General features: G+C 42.2%; 1 protein-coding gene and 1 pseudogene across 6 annotated transcripts in view; one reads left to right on the plus strand and one right to left on the minus strand.

Annotated features, from left to right (window-relative positions):
* Positions 1 to 14976, plus strand: part of kiaa0825 (KIAA0825 ortholog) — a 424011-nt gene that overhangs the window by 217332 nt on the left and 191703 nt on the right. The window lies entirely within an intron of this gene.
* LOC145343350 (thioredoxin-dependent peroxide reductase, mitochondrial pseudogene) lies at positions 10111 to 11056 on the minus strand (annotated as a pseudogene).

Raw genomic sequence — 14976 nt, forward strand, 5'->3', positions numbered from 1 at the left:
AATTGACATATAGATCTGGTGCTGTTTATTCCTGAAAAAGGACTGAAATGAGAGATTGACAGGAGAAGGTTAATTTAGATTGCATTTAGCAGGCCTGGCTGGGGTTGCCAGAGGAAGTGAGTAGTCGCACTGTGATGAAGAGGAACTGGAAGCAGTACTGCAAACCTTAAATGGTCTTCTGTGAACTGGGAAGGTGATTGCAACCCTCAAACTTTCATAACGTGCAAATATTCCTTGATTGTACGTTTTAGAAATGAATTTGTTTCTTTGTAAACATAGTCATGACTTTTTCATATGAATATAATGTGGAGGATATAACAAGCCAGAATGATAGCGAAGATTATCAGGGAACTTGATTATAGTTTACTCAAAGACTCGTCAAGACATCTCAAAAGCATTCCACTGGTTCTCTTAATTACACATGTAGTGCACCGAAGTACCTAATACATTTCCGCAAGGGCTTATATGAATTTCAGTCAGAGTTATGAGTTATAGTATCAGGGCATAAACACGTTCTCTCGTCAATCATGTCCATTGCGGAACGTATCCAGTCAGGACTGGATTGAAACAGAGGATTTCTAATGAGGTCTGTACTAATCAAGTTTGGAACCACAGAGTAGCTGTTCATAGAATTAAATCCTTGCGAATTTTGAAAAAGGAACTCTGAAAGAAAATTCAGTTACACCTGTTTAATCAGTTGTACCAAAGCTCCTGAGAAAACTAGCAATGGTATGAAAATCTTATTGCATTTATGTGCTGTTGGAGCTCCTTGCTCAAGACAATGTAATATTGCAGCTAGCTGACTTACATTAACTAATTAACTCAAATATTTATATGCAGCAGAGTAGCTGCTATCAGATAAATCTAACTGAGATTTTTAAAAAATAATGAAACCAAATGGTAACTGCAATCCTTGAGAAGTCAGTACTTTGACATATTAATGTAAATCAATGGCCTGGATTTTGCAGTTGGCTGCAAAACAATAACACTTGTTTTCCTTGAAGAAAGCTGCCCACCAAATCTAGCAATATCTGTGGCGTGGATTTCTTCCTTCCCAATGTTCATTTGAAGTTGGTGCCAACTCAAGGGAATTGCCAGGTATCCAGCTACAGTAATGTCACTGAGCAGAAGAATTCTCATGGACAGCAGACTGTGAAGCTAAAATCACTGACTTTCCTTCACATTTTAATTACCATTTTACAGAAAGCAGCATAAAACTTGGGACATACATATGTGATTAAGATAGAAGCCATAATATTAAATACTTCAAACAAATAAGTATGTGAATATTTTTTATCATAATGAAGGAATCTGACATTTCAAAAATAAAGAATTAGTTTTCTAGTTTTCCAGAGTCAGAAAAGCTATTCAGCAATGTTTATGACAATATATCATTAAAAAGTCAATTTTACTTAATTGTGTGACCTTTTCAAGGAGCTGATTTAATTGGGTAAAAGTTTTGTTAGTTACATGTTTTCTAATTTATTGCAATCTGTAAGGAACAATATCATATATGTTTGCGTAAGAGCTAGAAAACAAATTCTAGTGACCGAGATTAATATGCAAAAAGGTAGAAGCTTAGAAATAAGTTTATTTGACATTGGCCTCAATGTCCTTAATTTGCTTATGCCTTCCATCCACTATGTTAGCAGAGATATTAATCCTTTTGCAATAAGTTGGTTAACAGATATCTTAAGTTATTGTCACAGAAATTTGAAGTGAATGTGCTAATTATTTGTATATTAATGCTATTAGAAGTAATTTCTAAACAATGTCCTCAGTTCTATCTTTTAATGCAGATGTGCTAGACTAGCTCTATAATAGTTGGTAAAGAAAACCAACAAGAAGGAAAAACATAGTCAGCCTCATCCTCACCAACCTGCCTGCCTACTGTCAACAACAGTATTGATAGGAGTGACCACAATCCTTGTGGAAGCAGGAGACTTTCCATCGTGTGGTATGGCACTATTATCTTGCTAAATGGAATAGATTTTGAACAGACCTATCAGCTCAGGACTTGACAACCATAGGTGGTGTGGACTACCAGCAGCAGCAGAATTGTACTTAAAAAAACCACCTGTAACCAACACGGGCTGACATATACCCCCCAACCTGTCATTACCATCAAGCCAAAGGATTAACCCTGGTTAGATGAACAGTGCTGGAGGGCATGCCATGGGCTGCACCAGGCATAGCTAAAAATGAGGTGACAACCCTGTAAAGCTGCAATATACAAATATTTGCATGCCCAATAGCATCAGCAGCAAGTAGCAGATAGGACTAAGCAATTCCACAACCTATAGATCAGATCTAAGCTCTGCAGCCCTGCCACATCCAGTTGTGAACGGACAATTAAACAACTCACAGGAGACAGAGGCTCCACAAATATCCCCATCCTCAATGATGGGGGAGCCCAGCATATAGAATTCATAGAATCTCTAGAATGCGGAAAGAATCCTTTCAGACCATCGAGTCTGCACTGACTTTCCAAAAGAGCATCCCACCAGGCCCTCCACCCTATCCCCACACATTTACCATGGGTAATCTGCTTCACCTACATGGCCAATCCACCTAACCTGCACATCTTTGGACTGTGGGAAGAAACTGGAGCATCAGGATGAAACCCACACAGACACAGGGAAGACGTGCAAACTCCACGCAGACAGTGACCCAAGGCAAAATTGAGAACAGGTCCTTGGTGATGTGAGGCAGCAGTGCTAACCGCTGTGCCGCAGTGCTAACCACTGTGCCACAGTGCAAAAGATAAGGCTAAAGCATTTGCTTCAACTTTCAACCAAAAAGCTTTAGTGGTTGATCAATCTTAGCCTTTTCTGATGGTCCCCAGCATCACAGATGCCAGTCTTCAGCCATGTAATGTCAAGAAATGATTGAAGGCACTGGATACTGCAAAGATAGTGGTTGCTGACAATATTCCAGCAATAGTATTGAAGACTTGTGCTCCAGGACTTGTTGTACTCCTAGCCAAGTTGTTCCAGTACCGTTACAACACTGGCATCTACCCATCAACGTTCAAAATTGACCACGTACATCCAGTACACATAAAGCAGGACAAATCCAACCTGTCCAATTACCACTCCATTAGTTTACTCTTCATCATCAATGAAGTGTTGAAAGGGGTCATCAACATTGTACCAAGCAGCACTTGCTTGACAGTAACGTGCTTACTGACACTCATTTTGGCCTCCACCAGGGCCATTCAACTCTTGACTTCATTACATTCTTGGTTCGAACATGGACAAAAGAGCTGAACTCAGGTGAGGTGAGAGTGACTCCCTTTGACATTAAGGCAGCATTTGATGAAGTGTGGCATCAAGGAGCAGTAGTATAACTGGAATCAATGGGAATTAATGGGAAAACTTTCTGTGGTTCAAAGTCATACCTAGCACATGGAGGATGGTTGTGGTAGTAGGAGGCTTGACGTCGCAGATCCAGGATATCATTGCAAGAGTTCCTCAGGGTGGTGTCCTATGCCCAACCATCTTCAGCTGCTTCATCAATGATCTTATTTCCATCATAAGGTCAAAAGTGGGGATGTTTGCTGTTGATTGCACAATATTCAGCACTATTCATGACTTCTCAGATACTGAAGCAATGTCCAAATGCACTAAAGCCTATACAATATCTAGGCTTGAGCTAACAAATGGCAAGTTTAAAAAAAACATTTGTGCCTCACAAGAGCCAGGTAAAGACCATTTCCAATAGGAGAGAATTATGTACACTCCACAAATGCTGTGCAGGAACTCATGAAGGTCCCCATTTCAAATCCATGACCAATATAATTTAGAAGGACAAAGGCTGCAGATACATTGAAATGCCACACTTGGAAGTTCACTTCAAAGCCCCACACCATCTTGACTTGGAATATATTGTCTATGCTGCCACTGGTTCAACATCCTGAAACTCACTCACTAAGAACACTGTGGGTGCACCTACACCACATGAACTGCAGCAGTTCAAGGAGAGAGCTCACCACTTTCTCAAGCAATTAGTGATGGGCAATGAATGCTGGCCTTGCCAATTGGTACTCACTCTTGATTGAATAAAATATCATAATGATTAGCTGAAGGACCTTGTAGCTTAACTTTAATAAGGCTAGTGAACTTCCTACAATCAGTTTTAGTACAGGATAAAATATTAAATGATTTTGTACTCTGCCTATACTAACATTACAATTAATAATGCATATTGACCATGTTATTATGCACTGGCAAAAAAAGAACTGATAAATAGTATTTAAAATCTGCATAAGCGTCACTGTCATAAGATATGTTATCCAACTTGTATAAAATAGTACAGGAATATATACTTAAATGAAATTGAGCTCATAATACATTTGCAGTGAAAAGAACCATTTAAAATTGTTTTAAATTAGTGAGTTACTGGCTCTAATTAGCACTAATTATCACTATATATTAAAAATTAAAATTAAACTGCACAATTATAATGATTGTTAATGCATGAATGTATCAAAACTGATAAGTAAAGAGCCTCAAATTGTCCATGTTACTGAAAAACAAGTGGGGGATGTCATTCAGGGTTGAAAAATATAACCCTGGATAAATTCATTTATTATTTTTACAGCACTAACAGACCTGCAAAGCCTATACAGAGAGGATCAAAACTGTCTGGATGTAAATGTAAATCAAGATAGGCCCTCACTGTGTCAGGAGAACAATAATTTGTTTTTTCAATGTCAAGAGCTTGTGTTTGCTGTCTGTCATTGGTCACATCTTGATTCAAGTAGAAAAGCAAATGCAGACAGAAATACATTTTATTTTAAATCATTAGTTTGATGAAAATGTAGAAGAAGATTTTTAAAGCAGTTAAAGTTAGTTATAGGACGTATGTTGAATAATAGGAACTCTTCATTTAAAAATGACACTTAAAAATGACCAACGATGGTGAGAAATTGGGTTTTTTAACCTCTACTTTTTAGCTGCTATTTGGCCTCCTAAAGGTCAAAAGTCAGAGCCGGGAGACAACAGCGGGAGACATTTGAACACCAGTCATGAGTCTCCCAGGAGTTTTTTTTAGTGCAATCAACTCTATGCCAGAAATCAACGAAGAGCTGACCATCATATGGAAATGTCATTGAAATTGACATTTCTACATAATTAGTGGGCCCGGGACGGTAATCTCTGGGCCCACGTTCTCCCACTTACCCCCACCACCCACACCTCCCACTGTCAGGAGTGATTCCCACCAGTGGGGTTTACAACTGCTTCCCACTCACAGGGAACATGCAGCTTGCCCCAGTGATGGGGGCAGAGGCCATTGAGGGGCCCCCGGGAGGGTCAGAGTTCAGACCTGGTCTTCGGGATGGGGTTGGGGGCTGGCCATCAGAAGGAGAGGGTAGATCAGGGATGGCCTTTGTGGGAGGGATGGGGGGAAGTTTGGAGATTGGGCTGGCCTGGGAGTTGGGAGTCTGGTAGGTCACCATTCGGGGGAATGGGAGGAGGGTTGAGAAGGCCAGCAATCTGGGAGTTCCAGGGAATGCCAACAAATGAGAGGCCAGCAGTGGCAGATCGGCGCATGCGCATTGGCCGGCACGGCACTGCTGCCAGCCTTTTGGGTGGGATGAGGCTCCGCCGCCACCACTTTTCAGCTTGAATCAGTTTGAGACTCACTGTATTGCTCAGAGTGTCGGAGATTTGTTCAGCTAAGAATGCCCAAAATATGGGGGTTGGGGGGATGGAATATTCCCGTTTTACCACCCTTTGGGCACTTAGTTTTGTTTTGGGAGAATCCCGGCCCTGATTTTGGAAGTGTGTCAATGCCACCTTAGTATAGTTGTTTGCATCTACAAAGGTAATTTATATAAGTTTTTAAATCAGACCCAAAAAAGGAGGACAAATTAACGTGCAGCTCGAGGTGGCGCCGGACGGAGGACAGAGTGCACAAAAGCCGGATGTCTGGCCTCCCTGTGTGTGGGGAAAGTTTTTCACAGTAAGAAGTCTCACAACACCAGGTTAAAGTCCAACAGGTTTATTTGGTAGCAAACGCCACTATCTTTTGGGGCTCTTTGACAGGTGAGTGGGGATTCTGATCACAAACAGAGCATATAAAGGCACACACTCATTTTACAGAATACTGATTGGAATGCAAGTCTTTACAGCTAATCAAGTCTTAAAGGTGCAGACAATGTGAATGGAGATAGCATTAAGCATAGGTTAGAGAGATGTGTATTGTCTCCAGACAGGACAGTAAGTGAGATGTTGCAAGCCCAGGCAAGTCATGGAGGTTATGAATAGTGTGACATGAACCCAAGATCCCGGTTGAGGCCATCTTCATGTATGCAGAACTTGGCTATCAGTTTCTGCTCAGCGACTCTGCGCTGCCGTATGTCGTGAAGGCCGCCTTGGAGAACATTTACCCAAAGATCAGAGGCCGAAGGCCTGTGACGCTGAAGTGTTCCCTAACAGGAAGAGAACAGTCTTGCCTGATGATTGTCGAGCGGTGTTCATTCATCCATTGTTGTAGCATCTGTATGGTCTCCCCAATGTACTATACCTCGGGACATCCTTTCCTGCAATGTATCAGGTAGACAACGTTGGCTGAGTTGCAAGAGTATGTACCGTGTACCTGGTATTTCACATGCGATGATGGCATCTGTGTCAATGATCCGGTTTGTCTTGCAGAGGTTGTTGTGGCAGGGTTGCGTGGTGTTGTGGTTCACTGTTCTCCTGAAGGCTGGGTAGTTTGCTGCGGACAGTGGTCTGTTTGAGGTTGTGCGGTTGTTTGAAGGCAAGAAATGGGATGTGGGGATGGCCTTGGCAAGATGTTCGTCTTTATCAATGACATGTTGAAGACTCTGGAGAAGATGTCGTAGCTTTTCTGCTCCGGGGAAGTACTGGACGATGAAGGGTACTCCGTCCACTGTGTCCCACGTTTGTCTTCTGAGGAGGTCAGTGCAGTTTTTCGCTGTAGCGCATTGGAACTGTCGATCAATGAGTCAAACACCATATCCTGCTCTTATGAGGGCATCTTTCAGCGTCTGGAGATGTCTGTTACAATCCTCCTCATCTGAGCAGATGTCCCAAGGCATGGTACACTGGGGAGACCATGCAGGCTCTATGACAATGGATGAGCACCGCTTGACAATCACCAGGCAAGACTGTTCTCTTTCTGTTGGCGAACACTTCCGCGGTCATGGGCATTTGGCCTCTGATCTTTGGGTAACGTTCTCCAAGGCGGCCTTCACGACATACGACAGTGCAGAATCGCTGAGCAGAGACTGATAGCCAAGTTCCACACACGTGAGGTCTCAACTGGGATTTTGGGTTCATGTCACACTATTTGTAACCCCCATGACTTGCCTGGGCTTGCAACATCTCTCTTACTGTCCTCTTTGGAGACAATACACATCTGTTTAACCTGTGCTAAATGCTATCTTCACTCACATTGTCTGCACCTTTAAGACTTGATTAGCTGTGAAGACTCACATTCTAATCAGTATTCTGTAAATTGAATGTGTGCCTTTATATTCCCTGTTTGTGATCAGAACTCTCCATTCACCTGTCAAAGGAGCAAAGCCCCAAAAACTAGTGGCGTTTGCTATCAAATAAACTGTTGGACTTTAACGAGGTGTTGTGAGACTTCTTAATGTGTTTACCCTGGTCCAACGCCGGCATCTCCATATCATGACTACCTCCAACACTGAAAATATTTCATGCAGAGCGTGGTAGGTGACTGGAACACTGCCATAGGAGGTGGTGGAAACAGGCACATTCACAACACTTATTAGGCATCTGGATGGGTACATGAATAAGAAAGGGCTAGAAGGATACAGACCCAGTAAGAACAGAAGGTCTTTTTTAGTTAGGGCATCATGATTGGCACGGGATTGGAGGACTAAAGGGCCTATTCCTGTGCTATACTTTTTGTTGTTCTTTAATAATGCCCTGAATAAATCATAGACGGATCTTTGGAACTGAAATTTTGTTTTTCAATGGTATGCATCTTTAATTGTTTCCACCGTTCATTTACCCTTTGTCTATTGTGGTGAGCCTTTCAATATTTTATATTACTGTCTCTGTATGTGTATCGTGAGTACAGACATGTCCTGATAATGGATAAAATAAATTCACAATTCATTTTCCTATACGCAGTCAAAAATGGTACATTGAACATACATTAAAACCTTACTGAAAGTGTCGATGCAATACAACTAGAAAGATAATGACTGTAATTTGCAAAATAATTAGGGCTGTGAGTACTGGATCCCTCCTTTCAGCATTTCACAAAGAATTTGAGTAACTTTAACCAAGCCCAAGCCAACTTTATCGTGAGCACATGGCGGAACATTCTGCCCAGGGCGGAACATTTATGCCCAGCGCCCTGAGTCTAATCTGCACCTTATCGTGGGCGGACCGATTGTCATGCTGTGAGACAAGTCCATTTCCGGTGCCTAGGAGGAGTTATTTGGAGTTTGTTTGAGGCAGCGGCAAGTTAGCCAGACACTATGGAAAAGAGGCAGCATCAGAAAAATAAAATATGAGTGTCAACTATCTGTGTGTGAGCCTCGAAAGAAGGACAAATTAATGTCCAGCTGGAGGTGGCACCGGACGGAGGACAGAGTGCTCAAAAACTGGACTGTCTGGCCTAAAGCTGGACGTCTGGCCTCCCTAAGAAGATCCCATCGGCAGGAACGACCAGAAAATCCCGCCTAATGTTTCTGTTGCATGGACTACTTTTGGGAGCCCTAAGTGGGTATCAAGATTTGTGGTAGTATGTTGCATGCTATGCTCCCTGGCAATTATGAGTCCTTAACACTATCGGTTGGGAGGAAGTTGAAGAGATGAACAGGTATTTTGTGTCAGTCTTCAGAGTGGGCAACACAAATAACATGCCAAAAATTGATGACAAGAAGGTTATGGCAGGTAAGGGTCTAGAAAGAATCATTATCACTAAAGAGGCAGTGTTAGGTAAATAATGGGGCTAAAGGTAGACAAGTCTCCTGGCCTGATGGAATGCATCCCAGGGTACTAAAAGAGATGGCAGGGGAAATAACAAATGCATTCGTGGTAGTTTACCAAAATTCACTGGACTCTGAGCAGTTTCAACAGATTGGAAAACAGCAAATGTGACGCCACTGTAGAAAAAAGGAGGTAGTCAAAAGGTGGGTAACAATAGGCGGGTTAGCTTAACTTCTATAGTGGGGAAAATGTTTGAATCTGTCAACACCGAAGAAATAACGAGACATCTGGTTCGAAGTTGTTTCACTGAGAAGACATAGCATTGGTTCATGAAAGGCAGGTCTTGTTTAGCTAATTTAGTGGAATTCTTTGGTGACTTAATAAGTGTGTTGGACAACAGGAAACCGGTGGATATGGTGTATCTGGATTTCCAGAAAGCATTTTGATTCTATGATTTGACAAGGTGCCGCTGCATAAGATAGAGATGTATGGTGTTACAGGTAATGTATCCGTTGACTCCATAGAATCCCTACAATGCAGAAGGAGGCTATTCAGCCATCGAGTCTGCACCGACCATAATCCCATTCAGGCCCTATCTCCAAAACTTCACTTATTTACTCTGATAACCCCTTGATACTCAGGGGCAATTTAGCATGACCAATCAACCTAACCCGCACATCTTTGGAGTGTGGGAAGAAACCGGAGCACTCAGAGGACATCCACGCACTCACGGGGAGAATGTGCAAACTCCACACAGACAGTGACCCAAGGCTGGAACTGAATCCGTGTCCCTGGCTCTGTGAGGCAGCAGTGCTAACCACTGTGCCACCATGCTGTCCTCTTTTTTCACATTTAAATAAACTGAATTTATTTTGTACCAAGTGGATTTATTTTATAAATCACTTTAGACTTCCAATACATTTCTAATACATGGTTAGCTACTGTCCCAATCTTAAATGGTCATGATATTTTGCCAGATTTTAATTCTTCTGCCCAGCTTCAGGGTAAAGATTTTTAAACAATGACCAAGCATTCAGTAGTACCGTGTTCATCTTCTTTTAATCAATAACTTTCACCGGACAAACATTTCAAATATAGTACTTAGTTCTGGTAAACTTTAATTTGACATCCAACACCACTGTCAGGTAAAGAATACATTTATCTCTGTAAATACTTACTCCCAATAGTTCAAACCAAACAAAAGTAATGTATGCAAATTACTCCTTGACTTTGCAAAGTACTATTTTGAAGCTTCTGCAAAAGACATGATCGTTGGAGAATGAGGTGTCCAATCAACTGGTTGTCCACAAACCGGAAGATCTTAACTAAGCAGAGAATACTGTGACTACAGGCAGATCATTGATATGGAGGTGCTTGACAATGCCGTTTGTATCAATGGTGAAAAGACGTCTCAGAGCAATACCAGAGTTTTCCAATAACACTCCATAATCCTGAGAGTTTTGCTTTGTTAAATCAGACAACAATGGTATATTCATATGCCCAAGGTCCCTACTCTTTCTTGGAATGTTGATCCAGACAAAATGGGAGAAATAAGAATCTACCAAAACACCAGTTACTTCATAGTTTAAATCATGGAACTCATTTGCTTTGTTACTAAATGCAGTGATCTCAGCTGGGCAGACAAAAGTGAAATCCAGAGGATAGAAGAAGAGGACCAGATACGCGCCCTTGTAGTCATCAAATTGATCTCTTTGAACTCATCATTGATCTCTGCAGTGCCCTTGAAAAATGGAGCATGTTGGGTAACAACTGGAGTAAAGTTTGAATAAGTTGTGCTGAAGCTACATTTATGGTCTATGAAAAAGTTTGGAATCCTCCGGTCTGTTTCATGTTTCTGAATGCAGAGCCATAGGACAGCTGCGGAAACTCCCCAGGCATGTAAATATGCTCGGTGAAGCCCAACTGCTGCCATCCTGCTGACCCCTGCTCCTGATGTCACACCCTGCTGCACCAACTGCAACCACTCCCCCAGCCTCAAAAATCAGCACCCCATACGGAGCACCACTTAGCATGGATAGAGGATTCGTTAACTAAGAGAAAGTGAAGAGTGGGGATAATTGGATGTTTTTCTGGTTGGTAGTCAGTGAAGAGTGGTGTGCCTCAGAGATCAGTGTTGGGACTGCAATTGTTTACAAATTACATAGTTGATTTGGAGTTGGCGACCAAGCTTAGCACATCAAAGTTCAGAGATGACACTCAAATGAGTAGTAGAGCAAAGTGTGTCGAGGACACTGAATGTATGTAAAGGGATATAAATTGTTTAAATGAGTGGGCAAGGATCTGGTAGGTAAATACAATGTTGGTAAATGTGAAGTCATCCATTTTGATAGGAATAGCAGCAAAATGGACTATTATTTAAATGGTAAAAAATTGCTGCAATTTGCTGTGCAGAGGGACCTGGACTCCTTGTGTGTGAATCAGAAAAAATTGGTTTGCAGGTGCAGCAGGTAATTAAGAAGGCAAATGAAATTTTGTCCTTCATTACTAGAGGGATGGAGTTTAAAAACAGAGAGGTTATGTTGCTGCTGTATAAGGTGTTGGTGAGGCCACACCTGGAGTATTGTTTATAGTTTTGGTCTCCTTACTTGAGAAAGGATATACTGGCTCTGGAGGAGATGCAGAGGAGATTCACTATGTTGATTCTGGGGCTGAAAGGATTAGCTTATGAGAAGAGACTGAGTCGACTGGGATTTTAGAAAAGTTTAGAAGAATGAGGGGGGATCTTATAGAAACATATAAGATTATGAAGGGAATAGATAAGCAGGGAGGTTGTTTCCACTGGCAGATGAAACCTGAACAAGGGGGCATAGCCTCAAAATAAGGAGGAGCAGATTTAGGACTGAGTTGAGGAGGAACTTCTTCACCCAAAGAGTTGTGAATTGTGGAATTCCCTGCCAAGTGAAGGAGTGTAGGCTACCTTTCTGAATGCTTTTAAGGCAAGATAAATAGATATTTGAACAAAAAGTAATTAAGGGTTATGGTGAACGGGCAGGTAAGTGGAGCTGAGTGCACGAAAAGATCAATCTTGCTCTTATTGAATGGCAGAGCAGGCTTGAGGGGCCAAATGGCCTATTCCTGTTCCTAGTTCTTATGTTCTTATTAGGTATAAATACCACAGGAAAAGGATGAGAGGATAGACTGCTGCTATCTGCCTGATCTGCACAAGATCAAATGATACACAAGCAATACTATTAAACTTAATCACAACTCCTCATTCACAACTGCCTCTCACTCCTTACCTTTCATTTAATCAATGACAATCATGTCATCTCTTTCTGATGACACAGAAGTAAGAGTCACCAGAAAATGCACATTCTAACCCAAATTTATAAATTAAATAATGACCTAATGCATAACAAATTTATTGTCATTATGCGTTTCCTTCATGCCTCTTCCATGTGCCTTTATCTTTCCTAGTGCTGCTACAAAGTGCTTGCCATTGACTGCAGCAGCAATAGTGGTAGGTTGCACACCTTCAATTGAGGAGACTGCAAATAAAAGGTGATCTTGGGAAGGTCTAGACCTCAAGACCTGACTGTTCCATCCATCTCACTCGATGCTGCTTCAGTATTAACTGCTGGCTGAGAGACAACAACAAGGGCACTGGCAGAATGGTGAATTGGGAGTATGTTCTGGTTGTGGAGTGGCACCTCAGCAATCCTAATAATCTGTTGGAGTACAGATAGATTCACAGCTTAGATGCATTTTGAATGCTAGTATCCAAACCCTGGTGGTAGCAGTCTGAACTTCTGCTGCAGTTCTCAGACTTCTTTCTTCCCTAGATACTCGTGAACGGTATGTTTTATCTGTATGACGCCCAAGAAACAATACTTTTCACTGCATCCCAATTGTGACAATAATAAATCAAACCAAATCAACTTTGGTAGGATCCACTTTGCTGCAATAGAAGCTGAGACATTGACAGTTAGATGCTCCATCATGTTGATTTCCACATATATGCTGATAGAGGTGATCACCCACTCCATGTTGTAAATGATAGGCTCCAAAATCTGAGCGCACACAGCCTCTGATGCTCAAGTAGAGACAGGCAGGTCCTAGGGATTGGACAATTGGAAGTCTGCTGGATCCCAAGACACAGCTGTGTCTCAGCCAGGTGCCTCTGGGCATGTTTGTCCCTTAGCTGCTGGAGATGCTAAGACAGAGCTAGGAATACCAGGAGAGGTAAACAGCAACACTTCTGAAACTGCAGGGCCGAATAGAGGAGTCCCAAAGCCTTCAGTTACAAAAGATATTGCTGGCGATGCGTGGCACCCAGGACAACTCTGCAGGGCTATGTCTGAGGGCTTCAACATCATGGTGTGATCAATGGCAGGCCTACAGGACTAGCAACACGAGATGACATTGAGGCTTCTGGAGTTCACTCCAGCTGCTTGTCCACCCCATGAAGTAACCCAGGGTCTCACGAGCACCTAGAGGGAGGAGGATCTGCTAGAGCACAACCCGGGGCCTTCAACCCATGACAGCCTAGTAGTGACCAGCCACCAGAATTCTCATCTCCTGATACTAGTGAAATTCAGGGCAGTGAGTGACGCAGCAACACCAGTGCCATCCGAGAGTAGGCCAGGGACCTCCAGATCCAGGACTTCCATAGGATGCCTGCCAAAGGCAACAGGGCGTGGAAGGCAGCAGGCAGACTCAACTGCTGATGTGAATCCTGGGAATACACCTGGACATAGTGGGGGGGGAAGGGGATACGCAAGTATAAGAAATTGTTGGGGCACAGGATGGGCATGGGTGAAGTGAGGCATAGATCATTGGAGGTCTTTAGCACTTGTAAGATCTGCATGTCATTATTAAATACTATTGTTCTTCACAACCTTAAGGCCTTACTTTACCCTTCTCCTCACCTGGGCACAGCTATTCTCACAGGCCCTCAATTTCAGGCAGAGCTTTTCACAATGCAGGCAAGAATGAAGTTTCTGATTTTGTCGGAACAGACTAGTCTTTCTAGCTTGCCTTTTGTCCTTTGTTCCATCCATTCTTTGCTGTTCAAAAAACAGTAGCACCTCTTATGATTGCTCCCCAGATAGATCTCTCTTGTATAATTTTCATCCAATCTGTCGTGGACACGTCACATTTCCTGAGCTTTGCCTTCAAGTAGTCCTTAAACTTTAATCTTGGTCTACCTCACAGGCCAAGTTTAAGTTGTCAGTCATTTGTACTACATTTCCATTCCCTCTGAGCTGGGCAGTGTTGATGAGTGCTTCAGTTCCAGATATTTCTGCTCATTGAAATTTCTTTTGCATTCACCAAACATCAGGCCATTAGTACCTCTGTCTTTCTTCAACCCACTTTGATTTTCCAGCAGTACATATTCTGCTATGTGACTTGCCAGTCTGTTGGATAGAATTTCTGCTAGAATCTTACCAGCTATCACAAGCAGCGAACATTCTCTGTGGTTGTCACACATAGGTGTTTTGCCCCTTTCCTTTCTACATGTTAACAATCCTAGCATCCTGAGGAGTTTTCAGAAATAGTTTCATCCCTCATTCTGTGATTTAATTGTGAGTTGGTGGCAAGCTGGGATTTCCACAATTTGTAAATTTCTCCTGGGATTCTGTCTGAGCCTGAACTTTTCTTGAGGGTAAGGATCTGATGGCTTTGTCAACTGCCACAACAGAGGGCCTGTCCAGTTTTTCATAATTGGCCAATCTGATAGTCTGTCAATGGCTATCCTATTTATGATGGATGTACAATTACAATATTTTTTAATAACGGTCTTATCCATCAAGCGAGATTCCCTCTCAATGCTGAGTTATCACATGAGGGAGGACCATACACAATCTTCCAAACTTTAGAGAAAATCTGCATGTTGTGCTCAGCAGAATAGACTTGTTTGGCACATCATGCATCTTGCATCCTATGCAACTTCTGGCAGGTTCCTTTGCTACATTAGAGTGATTTCTTAGCAGTGGCTGTATCTTTTCTTTTCAGCAATCTTCATATGCCAGATTTTTTTGTAGCAGTTCCTTAATTTGTTCATTGTTCTCATTGAATC

This window comes from Carcharhinus amblyrhynchos, chromosome 5 (genome assembly GCF_965287045.1).
Source record: "Carcharhinus amblyrhynchos chromosome 5, sCarAmb.v2.hapA, whole genome shotgun sequence".
Lineage (NCBI taxonomy): Eukaryota > Metazoa > Chordata > Chondrichthyes > Carcharhiniformes > Carcharhinidae > Carcharhinus > Carcharhinus amblyrhynchos.